General features: G+C 35.6%; 1 protein-coding gene across 1 annotated transcript in view; it reads left to right on the top strand.

Annotated features, from left to right (window-relative positions):
* The first annotated feature begins 14,043 nt into the window (after window positions 1–14,043).
* Mme (membrane metalloendopeptidase) overlaps window positions 14,044–22,235 on the top strand; it is a 113,263-nt gene continuing 105,071 nt past the window's right edge. The window contains exon 1 of the mRNA XM_063249217.1: window positions 14,044–14,172. The gene's annotated coding sequence lies outside the window, so the exon portion shown is untranslated. The remainder of the gene's footprint in view (window positions 14,173–22,235) is intronic.

Here is a 22,235-nt window from a genome sequence, read left to right on the forward strand (position 1 = left end):
AGCTTTGTGAGCAAGGAAGACAGAAGGTATACGTTAAGTAATGTAGGTGCATTCTCTGCTGCAATGTGTTAAAAAGTCCCCAATAAAGCAAATTCCTGTAGGTGAAAAATATTTCTATCATCTGGCCTATGCACTAGATTTCCTGGAAGTACAAATGGAAAAAGACCTTCAGAAAACCACTCACATCAAATAAAATGCTTTGATAATGTTTACTGTTTCATTTGTTGTTGCTTCAGAGAAAATGATTCCAAATGATGAACATAAACTAAATACAACTCTGCAGTAAATGGGAAAGTGCTATCATGTTAACTGGAATAAATCTTCCATTAAGTTAGAAAGAAGAAAAGCTAGTCATTGAAATAGTGTTAAACCTAAGCTAGAAGATGAAGTGTCTGTCCTTAATTATCCCCTTTACTTGCTGAGTGACACTGAACAAGTGTCCTCAACTTCTCTGATTTTCCTTTGTGAAATTAAAGATTTATATTTATTAATCCTTATTGCTCCATGTAACTTTTTAAAATTTAGGAACAAGATATTGACTTAATTACACCCCCTTTTTTTTTGCCATCCTGCTTTGAATCCAGACAATTATGAGCTGAAACCTCCACAAACTATGAGCCAAATAGGGCTTTTCCCCTTTAACTTTGGGTGTCTAGTATTTTTTTCTCCACAGTGAGAAACGTAACTAACACAGGTAGCACACTTTTAGTTACATGAATCAGTGCTTATAGGAGTTTATGAATCTTCTTATCAGGTATATTCATTTCTTTCATAAAATATTCTGCTGCAGTATTTTCACAATGTCTTTGTCCTTCCTTAGTATACCAAAAAAAAATGCTACAGCTAATCTGTCATAAACCAGCATCTCAGAATTCCTGATGTCACCTCTGATACAGCGTAATCAACTTCCCAATAGACTACTAAATGCTTATTAAAGTAATTAATTAGTTTCTTTTAACTCACAGGAAATTAATGGTCAGTTAAAACAGAGATTAGAGTCTGAGAATCATACTGCAAATTACTGTGCAACACATGGCAACAATTCTTTAAAAATCAATAGCAGTGGGTATGAAGACTTTCCTGGTGCATGTTCTTCTTGTTTGATGCACAGTTGAAGACCTCAGTATCCTTTTCTCCTGTCTGTGTCCACCATGTTCCCATCAGGGTGAATTATGGTTATGGAGACAGAACAGTGGAAACAGAACTGTGATCTCTATGGGCTCTGTTAACAGACTCACTGTATTTATTGGTGATTTCCTTGGCTTTTTAGCTACTTGGAGAGGCTGTCTCGAAAAGCCTGATCTACCTCTGCAGGGATCCATTCAACTTCATCACTCGCAAGAAATGAAAATTTGAGCAAGTCTTTTTACTGGTGTCCGAATCCAACTGGGAAGACCCTCTAGAGTCCTACATATGAGAAGACATTTAAGAAAAACTATGGCTGGAGACAAAATGCTTAAGAAGTTAGGAGATCCCAGACATGACTGCCCTCAGAACCTAGGCAACCGCCTTTCTTTTTCCTAGGATGATATCATCCAATCTGTAAAGCAGGTAACTTTCTACAATGTTATTCAGCCACAGAAGGTTTCAGGAAATTGCCTAAGACATGGGCAGATTTTTTTAAGAGCAGTTGTGTATATACAAAAGATTTCTTAATTTAAAAAGCAAAAGACAAAGATAAATATCTATCCTTGCCTACAAGTGAAACCAACAAGATAAAAGAATTGTGGAATTCCTGAATATCTGGTGCAAGTCATACATTGTTATGTAGTCTGGTAAACTAGCAAAAAGTCTAGGTGTGAATGGAAATTAATAAATGATTATCTTGCTTATCATCGTCTCTTGTACCCATTACTGTATTTAATTCAGTTCCTGGGAGACAATAATAGATCAACAGTACAGTTATGATAAATTTAGGAGTTACGGCTTTTCCTAAAATAGTAGCCTCTAAATTGGCTTTCCCGTTTCCATCTTTGTTACAAGCTCTTCGCATCAAGCAGCCATGTAATTCTTGTATGACGTGAACTAGAACGATGTTCATTCTCATCAGCACAGAGCCTGAGGTCCTTCAAATAAGCTAGGAGACCCTACAGGACTGCCCTCCTAGTCTCTTCTCACGTGTCCTGTGCTCAGCTTTGTTTGCACTTCACCATTCAATCTGCTTTCTTGCTGTCCCTCCAAATACCTGGAAGGCTTTGCCCATAATTAAATCTCCCTGTTTCGAATATTCTTTCCCCTGTTATTTCTCCTTTTTACCTGCTTTAAAGAGCACAATTTATAGCTGAGACAATCCCCCTCACACATTGTCTACTCACTTTCCATAATTTACCTTTCTACATAACACTTACCACTTTCTAACAAATAATTCATTTCCTTTCTCTTTTGTACCTCTCAAAAGGGCACTCCATGAGGGAAGAAATGTTTGTTCAGCTGTTTTCCCACTGTACAGAACTAAGAATTCAGTAAGTACTCACTGAAACTGGTACAAGGAAATGTTCTGGATCCAGTAGCTTTTGTAGAATGTCAAAGGAAAAAGTAAAGAATTAGCTAATGGAAAGGAAACAAACAAGAAAGAAAATGTCTTTAGAATAAGCTAGAAAGGGAGTTTTAGGACTTTCAGGTAAAACTGCAACTATTTGGTAGGAGAATAAGAGATGAAGAAATGGAAAAGGAGGGATGGAAATGGGAGTGAGGAATGATGCAGACGGGAAGAAGGATCCTCAGGTTAGTTTCACGATTGCTTACCAAGATGCTGTTATTCAAAGAATACCATTCAAGGGGCCGTAGTATTTAGGCTGCTGTAGCACAGTTCCATCAATAGTGTGGCTTACACTGAAGCATGCATTTCTCACAGTTCTGGAGTCTGGGAAGGCTAAGCTCAAGGCATCTCCAGACCCAGTGCCGGATGACTGTCTGTTTCCTGGTTTTCAGAGTGTCATCTTCTCACTGCATAGAGGAGAGGAGAAAGATACCTTCTTATATGTCAGTCTCTTTTAACAGAACACAGTCACACCTCAGTACCCACATGTAATTAGCCTGAGATTCCCCACCCCACCTCTGCCGGTGCTCCAGTCCCTTATATGAAATAGAATAGTATTTTTTACACAGTATTTCATTATTTTTTACAAAGCCTATACACATCTTCCTGTATATTTTAAACCACCTCTGACTGACTTATAATACCTCATGCAATGTAAAAGCTATATAAATAGCTGTTATACAGTATGGCTCAGAGAATGATAAAGCAAATCTGTGTACATTCTGCACAAATACAACCCTTTTACAAATATTTTTGATCCACAGTTGATTGAATCAGGCATGTGAAACCCACAAACACAGTGCCATAAACTGGGGAGCTTATTGTATGAGTCAGCTTTTCACTGAGGTGCTGAAATACTTGAAAACAACAACTCAAAGGAGAAAGTAGTTAATTTTCTTTCAGTTCCTGGGGAGGTGGCTACATTCTTTTAGGCCACGGCAAGGGCTAAAACATGGCAGAAGGGCATGGCAGACGAAAACATCTCACTTCATAACAGCTGGGAAACAGAACAAAACAACCCAAGAGGAGGGGCCAGGGACCAAGGTGGAGCCCCCATGACAACCACTTCCTTCAAGTAGCCCCAACTTTCTACACCACATTCAGCTCTCAATAGCACACTCAGCTCTTAAGATGAATCCACTGATAAGATCTGTGCCCTGTGGTGCACTCACTTCTAAAAGTTTCATCTCTGAACACATCAGCCCTTTGGGGAACACCTGAGATCCAAACCATAACAGTTATAAATTACAGAATTTTTTTGTTTTTTCATATTTCTGGAAGCTGGAAATATGAGATGAAGGCCTTTGGAAATGTGCTCAGGTGAGGATCCACATTCCAGTTCACAGATTTCTTTGTCCTCAAATGGAAGGAAGAAAGCAGGTTTCTGGGGTCTTTTCTGTAAGTGCACTGACTAATTCCAATCCTGAAGTCAAGCACCTAGGACCCAAACACTTCCCAATGGTCTCACCCCAATATTGTGAATTTAAGGTCAGAAACGATCAGACCATAACAAACACTAATTCCGTTTGTAAGTACTCCACATCATGACCTATTTTTAAAATCCCCGTCTCCTAATATCACTTTGGGCTGGTATATAATCATTAATCATTTATTTATCAACATAAAAATTTTGAAGGGACACAAATATTCAGTCCACAGAGCAGTCTTTTCCCTGGAGGGATACTACTGATCAATAGAGAAAACAGATGTAGACTTTGTTCAAATATCTATATCTGTCTGTCTATTTTCTAGAATATACATATATTATGTGTAATACATATAGTATGGTAATATTGATTAAACCCAGACAAGGGTAGGCAAGCACTCTACCACAGAGCTATTTAGCCTTAGTTTTTTTTTTTTTTTTTTACTGTTTACTTTTAGGATGGGGTCTTAAAAAGTGGCCTAGACTGTAGTCTTCCTGCCTCAATGTTACAGGTAGCTGATCACATCTGACTGAATCTTATATTTTCAGTAGTTTGAGTTTCTGGGTAAAACTCTTGTTCTGAAAAAAAAAAAAAAAAAAAAAAAGCAAAAACTTCAGATTATACATGAAAACATGGTAACAAAGAATCAAACTTCTGTCATATAGTGTGTTACACTGGCAAACTTTTGAGACACATTTGCTAAAGACTGCTTATAGAAAGTTCACCTTTCTCCATCATCTGTTAGCTGCTGAGATGGAAAGAATGTAGCTGACGCAAAGACACAAAACGTGTAACTGAACTTGGCTCTGAGTCCGTCTGGTCTAGATGACTGCAGGGACTAGGAGTACCACCAAGTAAAACTGTTCTCCAAAAACATTTCAACCTTGTATTTGTGGGAGTGAAAGTGCTGGAATTTACAATTTCCAAGGACACCCAGATAAGAACACAAAGACACTGTTACAAACAACCCAAAGCACCAGAGCTGAGGTTGTGTGGAATGCGGCTGGAATATAAGAGCATTGTGAGTTTCAGTCTTGGGAACAATGGTGAGCATGAGTGGTGGTTGCTGCTTGTCATCCCTGGAGCCTGAACAGCAGAATTCCTTGTTCCACAAGAACTGTTCCCTGCCATGGTCAGGGATACACTGCTGGATTTGCGACTTGTTCTACTGAAAGTCAGCCCAAAGGAGTGTTGTATATGAACTGGGAGGAGTTTGAACTGACAGGCTCTTCACTGTGAGTAGTTCAGCTTTGCTTTTAAAAATATATTACTGATTGACTTTACTTGAAGTAAGGGAATCTTATCTACAGTGCACCAGTCTATGCTGCAAACATTGTAGTACATCCTGTTTGGAATCTATTCCCAATATTCTCTTTATACTTAATTTGATATGTGTAATCATTTATATTTTATAAAAGCATAATGAATAAGGTTGAGAGTTTGAGGAGGAGAAAATGAAGTTTTAAGGAGGGTATTAAGTCATTTAGAGTTAGTCTTACATATTAATATTATTTTCCTTTTTCCTATATTACAACCAATACTATTTTGTAGCTATTTTGTTGATATCTTTTATTTGATAATATTTAGATGGTGACATTGATTTAATAATTTAGGAATTAGAGGATGATATGGAAAAGACATTTGTCAGAAGGATACATTTCTTTTAAAGGTGCACGTTAATATATACTTCTACTATCAATGTAGAAAATTTAGTATATAGTGATATAAAATGGTCATACATATGGTAAAATTACTGTTCTAAGAAGTAGCAGCAAATGTCTTTGAAATACAGTTTAACAAGTCAGTTTAACAGCTCAAAACTCTGCCATGTAAAAAATGGCTGAAAAGTGGGATTTTTTTCAGCCCAGAGAAAATAGGCTCACAGAGCATAATAACTGTTTCAAAACATTTGAAGACTGTCTAGTAAAAAGTTCAGGTTTGTTAGGCAGGGCCTCAGAGGCAGAGCAAGACCTTCACTTCCTAAAAAGTGAAGCAGATCATCAGTAGCACTTGCATCTCTAACCTGGCACTGAGGGGAAAATATGACTCAGGGTACAGCCTGCCTATGGCCACCGCCTCCCTGATCCTGGAGCAGACAAACAAACGTCTGCCCTGCCAATTGTCTGTATGATGGTCACAGGTAGACTCTGCTGAGCTTGTGTTTTGCTCTTCTCAAACTTGGTGTCAAGGAATTCAGGAAGTGAATCCTGGAGAGGTGAAGGAAATTTATAAGCAATACGAGAGACAAAAGAGATACCAACTATATAAAATTTTTTTAATAACAGACACCAGATATCAGAGTTTTTGCAAACCATAGGTCAAAGCAATTCCAAAGGAAGTATATATGTAGGAAGAAAGCACAAACTCTGCTCTCTTTGGCCAGTGTAGTTATGGACAGTTAATGCCCAGGATTCCTTTGATTGTTTGGGCCCAGGGAGGTTGTTTCTTTTTCTTTCTTTCTTATTTTTTACTTAAAAAAAATTTTTTTTACTGGAATCAAACTCAGGACCTTGTCCTTGCCAGGCAGGCACTGTGCTGCTGAGTTATGTCCCCAGCAGGTTGTTTGTTAAGAGGAACACAATCACAGGCCTATATAGCCCATCAGACAGAATACTCAGATGTTTTAAAGGAGACCAAATCCTAATTCCACCAGTAATTGATTATGTGACTTAAGCAAATCCTGCCTTCTCCGTGCCTTTGTTTCCTTTTTTATGAAATTGAGTGTCATAGGATTTGTTCCATGAAATGAGGATTAAATGTGTTACTGCGTGGGAAGAGCACTTTTTGGTGTCTTGCTATAGGAATGTATCAACAAATGATTCTTATTTGAATATCAAATTACTATCATTACTGGTCCTCAAGGTCAAAATTCCCCATACCTTGTAAGAAAAATAAGCTTCTTAAATCACAATCTAATCTAGTTATCTTAATATCTGGGTGTGATTCTTGGTATACAAAGTTGTAGAAATACAAATTTCTAGGAAAAAATTGACAATGCTTCGTAACTTATCCAGTGTGTGTATCTCCAAACAAAAGATCTTACAACAGATTCACTACTGTGTTCTGTTCATCTAACCATTCTAACAGCACTTATAAATTTACCAAGCATAGATTCAAAAACTAAGCTGCCCAATATATCTATCAGCATTGATAGCTTACAGTGTCAATTTCAATATTCCCCCAAGTTAGTCTTGATCTTCTCTTTGGATTTTAACATTTGTCAGTGTTCTTACCATTTTGAGAATCACCTTTGGTGTAGCAGTGCTACTCTAGCAAATTTCTCTCAAGCCCGTTCTTCTTCTTTGCTTCATTACCAAGCAGCTCTGCTTCGGGGCTTCTTCATTTATTACCTGTGTCTCTGTTCTAATCACTGTTTCCTGTGGCTGCTACCCTGCACTTCCTCTTCTACACAACAATAAGGAAGACCTTTCTAAAGCGCTGTTCTCAATTCATACTTCTCATTACTTATGGCTTAAATATTTAAGATCTGGGCAAGGGACTTACAGTCCTTTATGGCTTCATTTTACATCTCCAGTCCTGTGTGCCCTTCTGTGCCTTGAAAGCTCTTGGCCACCTCCCCTTTTGCAGCACATAGTACTGGACCTCATGCTGACTTCCTTCTCCAAATACCTTTTTTCCCTTCTCTACCTGAACGTCTCCATTCAGTCTTTAACACCACCAGCTATCAAATTTCTTTACCTTAAGCTTCCTTCTGCAGAATCCCCTAGTACTGCATTTATATAACATTTTAGCATTTTAATACCATAAGCAGTATAGCAGATTTGGAGACAACAGAGTAAATGTGTAAATGACTTACTCTGTTGGTTAGACTAGGTACTTTTAAAAATGTATGAATTCTTCCCACACATCTTAACCTCAGCTATTACCTCAATTTTTAGCATACAGGGGCACTCACAGCCCTTGTGCAATGACTGAAGGAAATCTTTCACCTAAGGTGTTCTTAAAATTTTCAACAATGTAATTAGATACCTGTTCACTAATTTTTAACACTCAACTTGGAGAAATGATTCTGCCTTCCTCTTGGAATACCAACACACCCAGCTAAAGTGATGCAGTATCTACCTCACCAAACATTCATCTCTTTGTTTAATACCTATTATGTGTCAGACTCTGTCTAGGTTCTGGGGTTGTAGTGAAACACATAGTTCTTAATCTCTGATATCTTCAGCTCCCTACAGAGAAGATAAATAAGCAACCAAAGACAAAGCAGGTTGTTATGCCCAGGGATGAGGTTCAAGCGGACTGTAAAATGTACTGCTGTGGTACACTGTGAATGGCTAAGAGTAGTAATTACTTCAGATTGGGTTTTACCTCTGTGATGAGGTAGACCTCAGTGTTGAAAAGGAGGCAGTCATGTCACGTAAAGGGAGGCATAGCAAGGACACCCAGGGCAAGCTCTAAAGAAAGGAATGAAGAAAACCAAGAGGCAAATGAGGACTCCTATCGTAAGCAAAGAGACTTTCTGGTATAACAGATACTGTACCGCTGGCTTCTCATTTTTCTACACTTAAATATGATTATCTCCTCAGAAGAAGGCTATTCACATTTTGGAGATGAGGAAACTAATCATCAGAGCAGGCAAATAATCTTCTCAAAGTCTTATATTTTGAAAATGGAAAGAATAATTATGCTAGATGAATTCCAACTGTCTGGAGAATTCAGGATCAAATGCCATGCTAAAGTAAAATGATTTTAGAGAACATTGCCTCTTTATTGTGTGTTAATACTCTTGTAAATGTGATAAGAAAAAAATACAGTGAAAGCACATACTGTATTGTTAATGTTAGAAAAACCATCTTTAAAGCTAAATTTATCTTGTTTTTCCTTAATTGCAAGTTATAGTTTCAAAGAATATTTTCTATCCTTTCAAATCTATAATTGATACTATGTGAACAACTGTTATATTACAATTTTAATAAATCAAGTTTAAATGTCTATGACATAAATAACACCACAAATTAAAATTCTTAGATTATGAGCTACTCAAATATATTTTAAATTTTAAATATTAAATATGAAACACTTCAATGTTAAAAAGCATCTTTTGTGTGTTTAAAAATGTTTCCTTTTTTGATGCTAAAATGTTCCATCAATTCTTCAAGGTTAAAATAACAGATTAAATAAATAACGAAGTGCAATCGCCAAGCAAATGAGCACATGTCAAAAAGAATATTCAGTTTGTAGTGAAGACAATGAACAGATATACCTTTGTTCTATTAAAAAATTAATCCATCAGAGGTCACCAACCACCAAAAGACTAATTAAAATGTTAATGAAATTCCATGTAACTTTCCTTCCTTGGACCAGAATGAACTGGAGGTAACTTGGAATTTAATTATAACTACACTGGAGACATTCCTTAAAGCTAATATATCAACAGATTTGAAATTAGAGTATTATCTCAATTAATGTGTGTAGCAAATGGTCCAATTTCCTTAAAGAATCAGGCTGCAGATTTTTTATTGTATGCAAATAAAGACTATGTTCCGAGTCCTGTCTATGCATAGTGACTTCTTCTTCAACTGAATAGTAAGATGCAAGCTGTGAAGAAATAATTTTTGGAGAGGAATTAAAATAGAAACACATTCTCTTTCTAGCACCATAATCAGAAATCATGAAGAACTGATAATCAAAGAAATAGTCAATGTGCACTGAATATTTTCTGAGATTTATTTTTCTTTCCAAATGTGCTGTTCATGTCGAAGTAGGGATCCTCTGGCAATAATAAATATCTTGCTTTATGTCCAAAAACTCCATTAGAAATACAGACTGTAGCTATCAATTTGAGCAAGAGATTGGAAGCAATGTTTCCCTGTTCTTGCACAATCTGTCTCACTTCAATAGAGGTGCAGAGGTGAATTCACAAAAGACTCTCATTTTTAACAAGAAAGCAAACAATTTGTAGGAGTTTTTTGTATATACATTTGAGAACTGTGATTGATTAGACTTTGGGAGGCTAAGAAGGAATATAACTCAATTAAGTTGAGATTTTCTAAAGCACAGATGAAGGTGAACTGGAGGTTCATTTTTAAACCAAACCCCTAGGGTTTTAATAAAATATGGAGCAGCCATTACTTTGACATACATTCTGCCTTTCCTGCCCCTTCCTAAAAAAGCTGGAAGAACTTTAAAGAACCAAATTTCTGCTTTACCCCATGGGTCCACCTTTGTTGGTCAGTTTTGGAACTCAGCCTAAAACAATAACCTTAGAAAGTTTAAATTTACATCTAGGATAACAAACAGATTTTGTGTTTCCTGCTGGATCCACTCAATTAGTGGTAGCTCCCTGGAATTGTATGCTGAGCAGAATGTCATAGTAAGTGGGCTCAGCGGGAAAGAAGCCATGATGGATTATTTATGTTTACTGTAGACTCAGGAAGTCATTTATGCCATGCATGTGCTGGCTCTGGTGAAGACACTCAGAGAAACAACTGGGATAGAAATGATTATTTTAGGAACTCATGATGGAAGAACAATAAAATTTCGATACAAAATGTGCAAATGTAAAAATATACTTTGTGTATGTTTACATATAATGAGTATAAAGTCATCATTTCAATAAGTATATATTTTCTCTTTATGTGATACTAATCAAAAATGAAAATTGTATATATTTATGTTGTACATGAATTTTAATACACATATACATTGTAGAATGGCTAAATGAAGAGTCTGTACATGTCTGCACTTCATGTCATTATCACTTTTATAGTGAGAACTATTCAAAAATCTATTCTCTTAGCAATTTTATATGTAAAATATATTACTATTAACTGTAGTCACTATTATGCATTGGTAGGTTTTTTTAAATTTATTGTCCTTCTTTAACTGAAATTTTGTGTTTCTTTCCCAGTTTCCCCCAATCCCAAATCCTCAGCATCTGGCAATCACCTATTTTTATGAGTTCAGTTTTTTAGATTCCACATGTAGGTGGGGTCACACAGCATAAATTCCTCTGTACCTGCTTATTTTATTGAAAGTAGTGTCTTCTAGTTTTACTTGCATTGTTGCAAGTGGCAGAATGTTGTTTTTAAAAGCTGAACATATGTACATGTGCCACCTTTCCTTTATTCATCTGACCATGGGTACTTAGGTTAATTACATATTTCTATATATAATTATATCATTTGTAATACAAATGGGAATCTATTTTATTCATATATACATACATAAAGAATAGGTGAATATAAAATATGAGTTACATGTTATGTGTCAATTATGAAATAATAAGTATTTGTTGAGTGTAATTTTCCAGGAGCTAGATGTATTACATGAAATATAAAAAATTTCAGACACTCATGTAAGGAAAAAAAAAACCAAATCAATTAAACAAGCAAATATTTGTCTGGGCACTATAAGGACTGAGAATAAAGTGAAGCAAGAATAAAGAACAGGGATTACTGAGGGTTCTAGTCTAGATCAGGGTAGAGTGCTCTGAGCAGATAGCACTTGAGGGAGTTTGTCAACAGTGGCAGGGACAGGCATCTTCAGAAAGCAAGTAGGAAGATTTTGAGGAAGGTGTGCCCTTGGCGTGCTTGAGAAACAGCAGAGATTTGGAGTGGCTCCCATGAGGTAGCAGTGGAGACAGCAGAGGTCATGTAGAGAGCAAAGCAGGCACTCTGCTCAGCAAGCCATTGCAACGACTTTGTCTCTTATTATGAATGAAAAAGTTATCAGTGAGGAGTTCTGAACACAGCAATGCCATAAATGTCCTGGATGTTATGGAGAAACAGAAGGAAAAGAAACACACCGAAAGAAAATAGACCACTCATGAGGCTGTGGTGACAATCCAGGCAAAAGGGACAGTATCTTAGACCAGCTTGGCTGTGGTAGAGGCAGTAAGGAGTGATCATGTTCAGGGTATATGTAAAGGTGGTACTAATGCAATTTATTCACAAGACTGAGCTAGATGTGAAAGACAAGACTTCAATAGTGTAGGTATGGCTCAAGCAACTGATGAAATAGACTTGCCACGTGTCAAAATTGGCAGAATTATGAAATCATTAGGCTTTCAAGAAAAATCAGTAATTCATTTATGAATACACTAATTCTTAATTTTAAACCAGCTTCATTGAAGTATAACACACAAATGATAAAATGTACCAATTTAAAGTAGTAAGTCTGATGAATTTTGACAAACATACAAATTTGTGTAACTTATTGAAATCAGGATATAGAATTTTTCATTACCCCTCTCCAAATTTTCCTTGTATCCTATCTTAATCAACTTCCCAGCTGTGACAGTCTCTAGACAACAGCTCATCTGCCTTCTGCCCTTGGAGCTCAGATTTATCTCCTCTAATGCTGCACATCAATGTGATCATATAGTACGTAATCTTTTGGAGTGACTTCGTTCACTAGGAGTAATATTTTCATAATTTCATCTGTGTTGTATCAGTAGTTGATTTCTTTTGTTGTATATGCTTGTTTGTCTATTATTGAGTTACAAGTGCTCTTTCTGTATCATAGAAATTACTCTTGTATCAAATATATGTATAGAAAATATTATTTTTCCCAGTCTATGCTTCTCTTTTCTTTTGAACAGCAGAATATAGTATGGAGCAAAGCTTTTATTTATGTTGAAATTTCTTCTATAGTTTGTGGTCCTTTTTCTCCCCAAAATAATTGTTCCTATCACAAGGCTGTACAAATTATCTCCTATGTATGCTCATTAAAGTTTCATAGTTTTGATCTTTAAGTCTAGCTCTGAAATTTATTACAAGCTAATATGGTGTAAAATTTATTTTTTTACAAATGAATATTCAGCTGCTCCAGCAAAGTTTATTGAAAATTCTTTACTTTTCTCATTGAATTGCCTTGATACCTTTTTCAAAGTTTACTTGACCTTAGGTCTATTTTTAGAGTCTATTCTGCTGAAATTATTTACATGTATATTCTTAGGCCAGAACCACACCATCTTGTCTGCTTTACAATAAGCCTTGATTTGTGCCTCCAGGTAATAGATAGCTTGCTGTTATTAATGTTCCGGGATCCTCCTGGTCCTTTATTAGCTTTTCAGCTCTTCTAACATACTTAAATGTATTAATTCCACTTTGTTATAAATATTGAAATGGCTTATATTCTCCAGGTTAAATCTGACCAACAAAAATTCTCAAAAAGCTAGGCATTATAATTATTCTCATTTTATGGAGGAGGGATTGTGACACAGAGAAATTAAGTAATTTGCCCATGTTTATAGAGCTAGTAAATGGGAGAGGAGGGATCACAGCCAGGAAGTCTGGCTCTGGAGCTCACTCTTCAACACTGCTTTGCTCTTTAACACTCTGCTTTGCTGCTGGCAAGCACCATAATAGATGATATTCAAACCTTAGACCTCAGTGAAACCATGTACAATGGTGGTACAAAGAATATAGAGGAAGCCAGAGAGTACCGATATTGAGAGCCCAGAAAAATGAGGATGAATCAAAACAAAATGACTAGAAAAAAGCAATAAGTGAAAGAGAAAAACTGTAAGAAATGAATATCCTAGAGCCAAGGGAAGAAAGTGTTCAAGAAAGAGGAAGTGTCATCTATGTCAAATGCTGATGAAAGGCAAAGTGAACTAAGCATTTGGGAAATGGTCACTGGATTTGGCAACATGAGTTACTGATAAGTATTTTGAAAGAATTGTGGGGGAAACTCAGTTCAAATAGAGTGAGTTGAAGAGCAAACAGGCAGGCGAGAAAGAGAAGCACTGAGTACAGCCAACTTTTCAGTTCTATGTGTGTGCTGGAATAATGAATGATGGTGGGTAGAAACATGAAGTCAGATTTGTGCAATAAAGCAGATACATCTGAAAAAGCAATAGCAATGATGCAGAAGTTGCCTCGAAATGTTTCCGGTCACTTACACAATTTGATATGTAAGTGACATGCTTTTCTGTGATAAGAACAGCTTTAACCCTTTTTTGCCAAAAAAGGCAGTTTCACATCTTGTCAGACCACATATGTGTTATTGACCGCAACCACTCAGTCCCAAAATTCATATAAATGCAAGATTTTGTACAGACATATTGAAGGGCTAGTTGTGTCAAGTCTGCACTCTGCCAGGCGTCAAGGTCTTTGCCAAAGCTTTGGCAGTCAACTCCGATTCAGCAGCTCACGGGCTTCCAGTAACCTTGCCTGACCTCTCAGGATCTAAGCTGTGCTGGACAAACCATCTCCCCTGAGAACCTCTCTTTGAAAGGTATGCCTCAAATTTCCAATACATTTTATGATCACAGAGGCCTCCTTCCATTCTGATTGAGTAATTAGACTTTAATCATTGGATTTTAGATGAAATTGGAACTCACTCAGTAGTAGATAGCACATCTTATTGATCAGTTGTGTTCTATGTGATACATATTTTTGTTAACCTCATCTATCTGAGCACTGAGTGGGAAATGTCTTTATATGGTAATAAGTGATGTGACTCATGCCATTATATACATGATGTCCTTAACCATACAGACTACTAAAGATTCTAAATTCTTGAGGAGGCAAGTAAGAACAGGGACCAGGCTCAGCATCAAGAAGAAAAGTCATGTAGAAAACAGGAAAAAATGCCCTATTATGGAAAAAAAATGAAGACATAGGATGTAGGTAGCAGGTGGTTTGATACACACTGTACTAGGACTATACAGAAGTCCTCTTCTAATGGCTTCTGATTTCTCAGTCATATAAGAAGTTAGACCATCAACAGAGAAGAAAAAGAGCCCAAAAAATGTTGAAGGGGATTTAATTAAAATAGAACAGACATGAATTAGGAGAGTTAAATAGATCAGGAAAATGTAGAATTCCTAGGTGATAGCTGGGTACCAGCTTGAGGTTAATGATTATGAATTTAAAATGAGATTCAGTCAGATGATACAAATGAGTATCTCTCACTTTTAAATGGCCACTTTTATTCTAATAACTTTGTTGGAAAAAGATAATAAAGAATATATTCAATTTTTAAAAAACTGATCAAAGGAAAGTTCATAAAATTTGCCAAGTATTATATTATGAGTTTCTGCTTTTAATAATTTTACAGCAACTTCTATGTATGATAAATGCTTGTTTTTAGAAACTACACAGTGAAGTATTTATAGGGAAGAGAAATTATGTGTGCAAACTTACTTTTAATTGATTCTAAAAAGCAATATGTAAGTATAAGTTAGACATATATTTTTTTCTTCCATCTTTATTAAGGTATAAATGACAAGTACCAATTGAATATCTTATAATATATAATATGCTATTTTAATACATGTAGTAAAGTTATTAAATCAAAGTAATTAAAACACTTAAAAAATAAAGCAACATATGTTTTAAAAAGTCAGAGGACTATGTTGTTTACTAACAGTTTAAAACTACTGCACTGAAGGAAAAAATAATACCAATCAGTTTTTAGACAAAGCGATTGAACAAAGTGAGTTTATTCTAATAATATGGGTTAACACATTCAGGATTTACTTATATTTTACTGGTATATTTTCTGAAAATTTGAAATTATATAAAAAACTAGTCAAAATATTCAGCCTTTTTTTGAAATGAAATACACTTGAATTACTAGCATCATACCTTACCTTCAGTCTTCCACATACATTAATTATATAATGTTAGTTATTCAGAACTCATATTTAAGAAAAAGTCAAACAACAGTGAAGCTAGCTTGCTTTTCACTTGTAGCTCAGAGTGTTAGGAGATGCTTGTCACTGAGGGATAAATTCCTATTATGAAGGCAGACTATGGCTAGACTACAATCCTATAATCTTTTCCTATATTTACATTTTCTTGAGACTGTGCTGCATAACAACGACAACAAGAAAAAACAATTTGTTCAACCCAAAATTCCAAGCACTAGTTTTCTTGGTCCCTTTCCCCATTTGGTTTATCCAAGAATACTGTTGATTTCAATGCCCTTCCCACAGGCATCCCTTACTTTTCTCTGTGACCAACCTTACACTGGAACGTGGTATCATATTTTATCTTCCGAAAACCTACTTTTGCTCTTGCTCCTGCTCTCAGTCCATTTTCTACACAGCAGCCAAAGTCATCTATTAAATGTCAGTCTTGTTTTTATGGTTGAAATGCTCAGAATTATCTGAACCAGACTACAAGTCAAAACACTTCTCATTCTCTATCATTCCACATGCTTCAACCATACTGAATTTTCTACAATGCCTGAAATAAATCATGCCTGAGTGGGATATCTTCCTCTCTGTTCACATTTCAGTGCATGTTCACAAAAAATTTATAAAATATCTTGTCTGGCTTGGGATGTAGTTCAACGACACAGTGCCTGCCTGGCAAGGGCTAAGGCCCTGAGTTCAATTCCTGATACCAAATACAGATACATATACACAAGGAGATATATATATATATATATATATATATATATATATATATATATCCTATGCATCAGGTACTGCTTCAGGCCCTGAGGCTACAGTGTGAGTACAGTAGATACACCTTTACATTTTATTTGGTGATATATCCAGGATTTATAGAAAATGAAATCATTTGGGATCCTTCTTTTAGGAAAAAAAAAAACACAATTGTAAGTGCAAATTAGATTTTTAAAGTGGATATTTATTTGGAAGAAGAGAAGTTTTAAAAGTTTCTGAGCCTTAGAGACCCAGGCTTCCTTCTGTAAGAGATTCTGGGCGTCTACTAGATATCCCTGCCTAGGAAGTCTTTGGGTTTACAGCATGCCTGCCTCTGTACATCCCTCAGTAACCCTCAATTTCTTTGAACTCCCAATGCTTGCAGGCTCTCTGGCAAGAGAAAGGTTATGAAATTTAAACTTCCTTGGCTGCGTAGGAAATGTGGCTTTAAATCTGTGGATGATACTGATAATACACAATTACAACAAAATATTTTTGGAGAGTGGTGGTTCTGTAAAAACATAAAAGCAGGCAATGTGATACTGAGTACATGGGCTGGCAGATTAAGTGAACGCAGAGGCTTAACTTGACCTAGAATAGATACTTGAAAATAACCACAAATATTTAAAGGCCAGAAGCTCTTTGCTTTCTCAGTTATCTATTCCATCAAATTTTAGAAAGATCACAGGGAAGAGTATCAGAAAGTTGGGCTGGCAGTGATTCTTGGATATGACACCAAAAACATAGATAACAAAAGCAAAACACGGAAAACAGCAGGTATTATCAAAGACATAGAAAACTTGAAATCTTTCTATAGATTTCTATAGTGTTTGATGGGAAGGTAAAAATGGTATAGTCATTATGGAAAATGGTATAGGAGTACTTCAGAGAAATAAATAGTACTATCGTATGAACCAGAAACTCACTTCTATGCATTTATCAAACAAATTTTAAATCAGTATCTCCACTAGTCTGCTTTCCTGTTTATGACAACAAATGCCTTATTGGCTTACAGTTTCCACAGCTTCAATCCATGATCAGATGTCTCCAAGGCAGCAAATCGTGGCAGAAGGGTTTGGTGGAGCAAAGTTATTTAATTCATGGCAACCAAGAAGAAAGCAAGAGAACAGTGACGGAGAGGAAGGGGTGAGGGGCCAGATACAGACCCCAAGGCCACACCTCTATGACTCGCCCAGACATACCGCAAAATGTACTTTAATGCCCTAGGTGACTCTCAAGCCAATCATATTTACAATTAAATTTTACCTGCTCTATATCCCAGGATGATATCAGTATGTGAGTATCAGCACTATTCACTATGGTCAAGATCTGGAAATATTCTAATTTTCCATTGACAGATGGATAAAGACATAAAATGATGTCAACATATGGACATATATCCATGTACAAATTATAGACATGAAATGCACTATTATTCACATTTAAAATGGAAGCAAATTCTTCAACAAAAGACAATATATATGAACCTTGAGGACACAGTGATGATGAAACTGTAAACCAGTCACAGGAAGAAAACTACTGCATGATTCTACCTTATAAGGTATCTAAAATGGCTACATTCACAGAATTAAAGAGTGAAATAGTGGTCACCAGGATCTGAAAGGAAGGAGAAATGAACATAAGACTTCAACCAGGCAAGATGCAAAAGCTACAAGGATATGTTATATAATACTGTGTCTATAGTAAAAATTAATTTATTGTACAATTAAAATTTTAAAAGAGTAGACTTCACATTAAATTTTCTTTCCATAATAAAAATAAAATAATTATTAAAAGACTGTATTGCATGTATTATAATACAAAGCTGCTTTATATTTGAAACATCTATTAAGTTTTTAGAAAAAAAAGGGATTTTGCCAGGAGATGAATAAAGCTAAAAAGAAAGAATAATCAAAACAAGCAGCTATGGCTTTAGTATTTGAGATGCTGGTTCATACCATCTTCCATGGTAATTAAAGCATACCAAGCAACAAAAACCCTTTTGAGCATGGTCTTTAAACTCCTGGGTTTCTATTTGAATAAAAATACACAGGATACTGAAATGAATCAAGAAATAAAAGGGATGCCTAGATTGATAGTACAGACCTGTAATCTTAGCCCTCTGGGAGACTGAGTCGCAAGCATCATGAGTTTGAGCCCAGCCTGGACAACTTAGCAAGACACTATCATAAAGTGAAAAATTAAACAAGAGAACTGCAGATGTAGTTCAGTGCAAAGGCCTTGTCAATACCCAGTACACAAAGAAGAATGAAAAAAAGATGAAAAGATGGAAGGATCGATGGATGAATACATGAACAGACAGACAGAAACCAAGCCAGAAGGGAGTGAAGGAGGGAAAGCTGTTTAAACATGATCTAACCTTCTCCTTGCTGGCTTCAGAGTTTTACTTAGAAAACATTCCCTGTACCAGGATTTTTCATAAATCAATCCAATTTTTTCCCAGAGATATTATAATTTCATTTAAAAATCTTCTTTAAAAATCATTTTAATAGTATTAACATAGAAATCAATTTTATTTGTCTAAACTGTTAGCAATTTTTCCAATATTATGATTTCGTTCTTCACTGATTTGATATTCCACTTTCATAACAGACAAGTTTTTCATAAATAATTTATTATACTTCCTTAATCTATTTTTTGATGATAAAAAACATCTTTAGGAATTTTTCTGTCTTACATTTTATGATCTAGCAGACTGTTACAGTGTGGATATGAATGTCCCTTAGAGGCCACCTGTGTTTAGAAGCGAGTATCTTGAAAGTCCATTGTGCTTTGGGGGCCATGGCTAATTTACTGTCAGGAGACAGGAATGCAGGTTGGTCAGTGGGGCAGGTCCTGGAAGAGTATCTCTCCCGGGCTGCTCCCTTAACTGTCTGCTTCCTGCCTACCTGGATATGGGCACCTTTCCTTCCCTAGACCTTTCCACCATGCTGTTTCTGCCTTGGATTCAGCCAGCTACAAACTAAAACTGTGAATGAACCAAAATACACCTCTCCTCCATTTAGCTCTGAGTGTCATTGTCCCAGCAATGAGAAACTGGCTGAGATTCTAATTATCTTTAATGTGTTGTTTCTTCCAAAATTGTCCTTGCTATACTCACAGGCTATAGTCCTTGTCCTCCAAAATTGTCTTCCAAAATTGTCCTTGCTATACTCACATGTTTACTTTTTAAGTTTACTTTGGGAATATTTTATCTAATTCTTTACAAATGATTTTTGGCATCTTGATAGATTGATCGACTTAATACATTTGTTTAGCATTAACTGATAGGTTTGCAATATTTATTGTACTCATACATAAGTAAGGTACCATTTTCCTTTATAAATTTAATGCAGTTTTAAAATGTAATCATAACAATCTTATAAATTATACACATTATTTTTCTTAAAACTATTGTAAATGTGTTTTTTCTTTCTTTAATTTTGTTTACTGCTGAGAAAAGGTCATATATTAATTTTGCCACTAATCATCTATCTCATATTAATAATTTTAAGGATAATTCTTGAAATTATTTTAAATTTTCTAAGTAATCATCTCATCTTTCAAATGATTCCAATGTTGTTCTTATTTCCCATTTATTCTTTCCTTCAACTATATTCCTCTTTGTATTAGCTTTCGGTTGCTGTGACAAAAATACCTATGAGAATGGACTTGAGGACACATTTATTTCATCTCCCAGTTTCAGAGCTTTCAGTCCATTGTGGGAGGCACCATTCTTTTGGGCCTGTGGTGAGGAAGAACTTCATGGTTGCAGGCAAGTGATAGAGTAAAGCGACTTACCTCCTGGTATCCACACAGCAAAGAAAGGAAGAAAGAAGGATCTGGTTCCCATGGCCCTGCAAAGGTCATGCCTCCAGGGACCTTACTTCCTCCCACTAGGCCCATTCTAAAAGTTCTGCCACCTTCTGTTAGCACCACAGGCTGGTAACAAAGCCTTTAGAATCTGAACCTTTGGAGGAAACTGAAGATCCAATTGATAACTTTTTCTTCTTTACTTTACGTTGGCCTTTATGTCTAGAGCAACAGTAAATACTAGTGTTAATACTGATAATCCTTCCCTTTACTCTGAATTGAAACTGAATTGGAACATTTATACTATTTCTCCATTAAGTGGTTTCATTATGTTGGATATTTGTCTAACACTTTCAGTGTCTGTAGAAGTAGAATATTTTCTCCACTTTTAGCCCTGTATTATGAGAAACTTTATTAATTACTTTTCTAATGTATACACATCTCTGCACTCGCAGAGTGAATCTCACTTGGCCAGGAATATTCCCTAATTGACAGCTTAATTAAATTTAAATTTTTATAAAGATATTTGCACCAATAGTATGAGTTTAACTTTGTAACTTTTTACAGTGATATCGTGGCTGTTGAAAGACTCCAAGTTAGAACTTTCCACTAGTTGCACAGTGAAGTTCACAAAATTTTCCTCATCCTGACTTTGGTTGATAGTCAAACAGAAAATCAGAGTTGAAAAACACTATACAGGCAGAGAGAAGTGGCATGCTATGCCTTGTCCCAGACACAAAGGGATTACAATTTAGTTTAAATGACGTTCTCTCCCAAAGAGAATGCTTCTGTTAGTGCATTAAAACATTTGTCCTTGTGTGGAGTGTGTGTGTGTGTGTGCGTGTGTATGTGTGTACATGTGCACGCTTTCTTTGTGTAAAATATCATAACTATAGCTCCAAAGAAGTTTAGTGCTACCAGCAGTAAGGCCAAGAGGAATACTGTTGAGAATTACAATAAAGTTAAAGAAAATCTTTGTGAAATTGGTTAAAATCTTGGAAAAGTGAATTTATAGGTGCAGTTTTGGGGCCTGAGAATCTATTATTTGGTTTTCCATCACTTCTCATAGAAAAAATGCATTCAGTTCTAGAACTTTTTGTTATGTGAACACTAATTTGGAGTTAACTGAATTCAGTGATTGAAGTATCACTGTGTCATCTTTTCTGCTTAACCAATAAACAGTATTTGGAGTCTTGTCTTTTTCTCAATTCACTGAATCTTGAATCAAGTTAAAGTTATCTGGGAAATAATTTCCACAAATTTGCTCTGATTTCTTCACTATCAGAAGTCTTTTAAGCAAAAGTGTAAATTTTTAGATAGTTGTGGCCTAGATTTTGAAAAATTAATTATGTCTTCCATTGTGTATGCTCTGTGGCAATAATTTCTTTTTCATTCCCGATCTTGATTATCTTCTTTTTCTTTCCCTGATCACTATACCTAGGAGTTTATCAATTCTGTTGGAGTTTTTTTTTGAAGAATAAATCTTTCATTTTGTTAGTTTTCTCCATTGTCTTTTTAATATTCTGTTGATTTCTATTCATTTTTCTTTCCTGCTATCAACTTCAGGAATAATATGCTCTTTTTCTAGTTTCTTAGGGTATAATGTTAGCCACTGGTTTTAGATATTTTTCTTACATAATCATGTGGAAGTTTTCTTTTATCATTGTTTTAGATTTATCATATAAATTTTCACATGGTGCCAGCTTACAATTCTTCCAAAAGTCTTTTCAAGTGTCTCATACTTTCCATTATATTCTCTGAATTATTCTAATTTGGGTTTGACAAGCTTCTTAAACCTATAAACTTATGACTTTCAGCAATTTGAAAAATTTCAGCTATTTTTTCTTCAACTTTTGTGTATATGAATATCTTTGTCTCTGCACGGGCTCTCTGAGACCCCATCCATGTACATTAGATCTTTTGTTATTGTCCCAGATATACCTTAACTGAAGGTTTCTTTCCATCTTTCGTCTTTCTTTCCTTCAGTTTGGATAATCACTCTTCACTTAATCTTCAAGTGTGTGGACCAGTGATTTTGTGACTCCATTCAGTTCGTGAGTTTGTTTATGCAGGAAGTTGGGTTTTTTTT

The sequence above is a fragment of the Cavia porcellus genome, unplaced genomic scaffold (assembly GCF_034190915.1).
Source record: "Cavia porcellus strain 051 isolate PalLab524CR breed Dunkin Hartley unplaced genomic scaffold, mCavPor4.1 scaffold_5, whole genome shotgun sequence".
Lineage (NCBI taxonomy): Eukaryota > Metazoa > Chordata > Mammalia > Rodentia > Caviidae > Cavia > Cavia porcellus.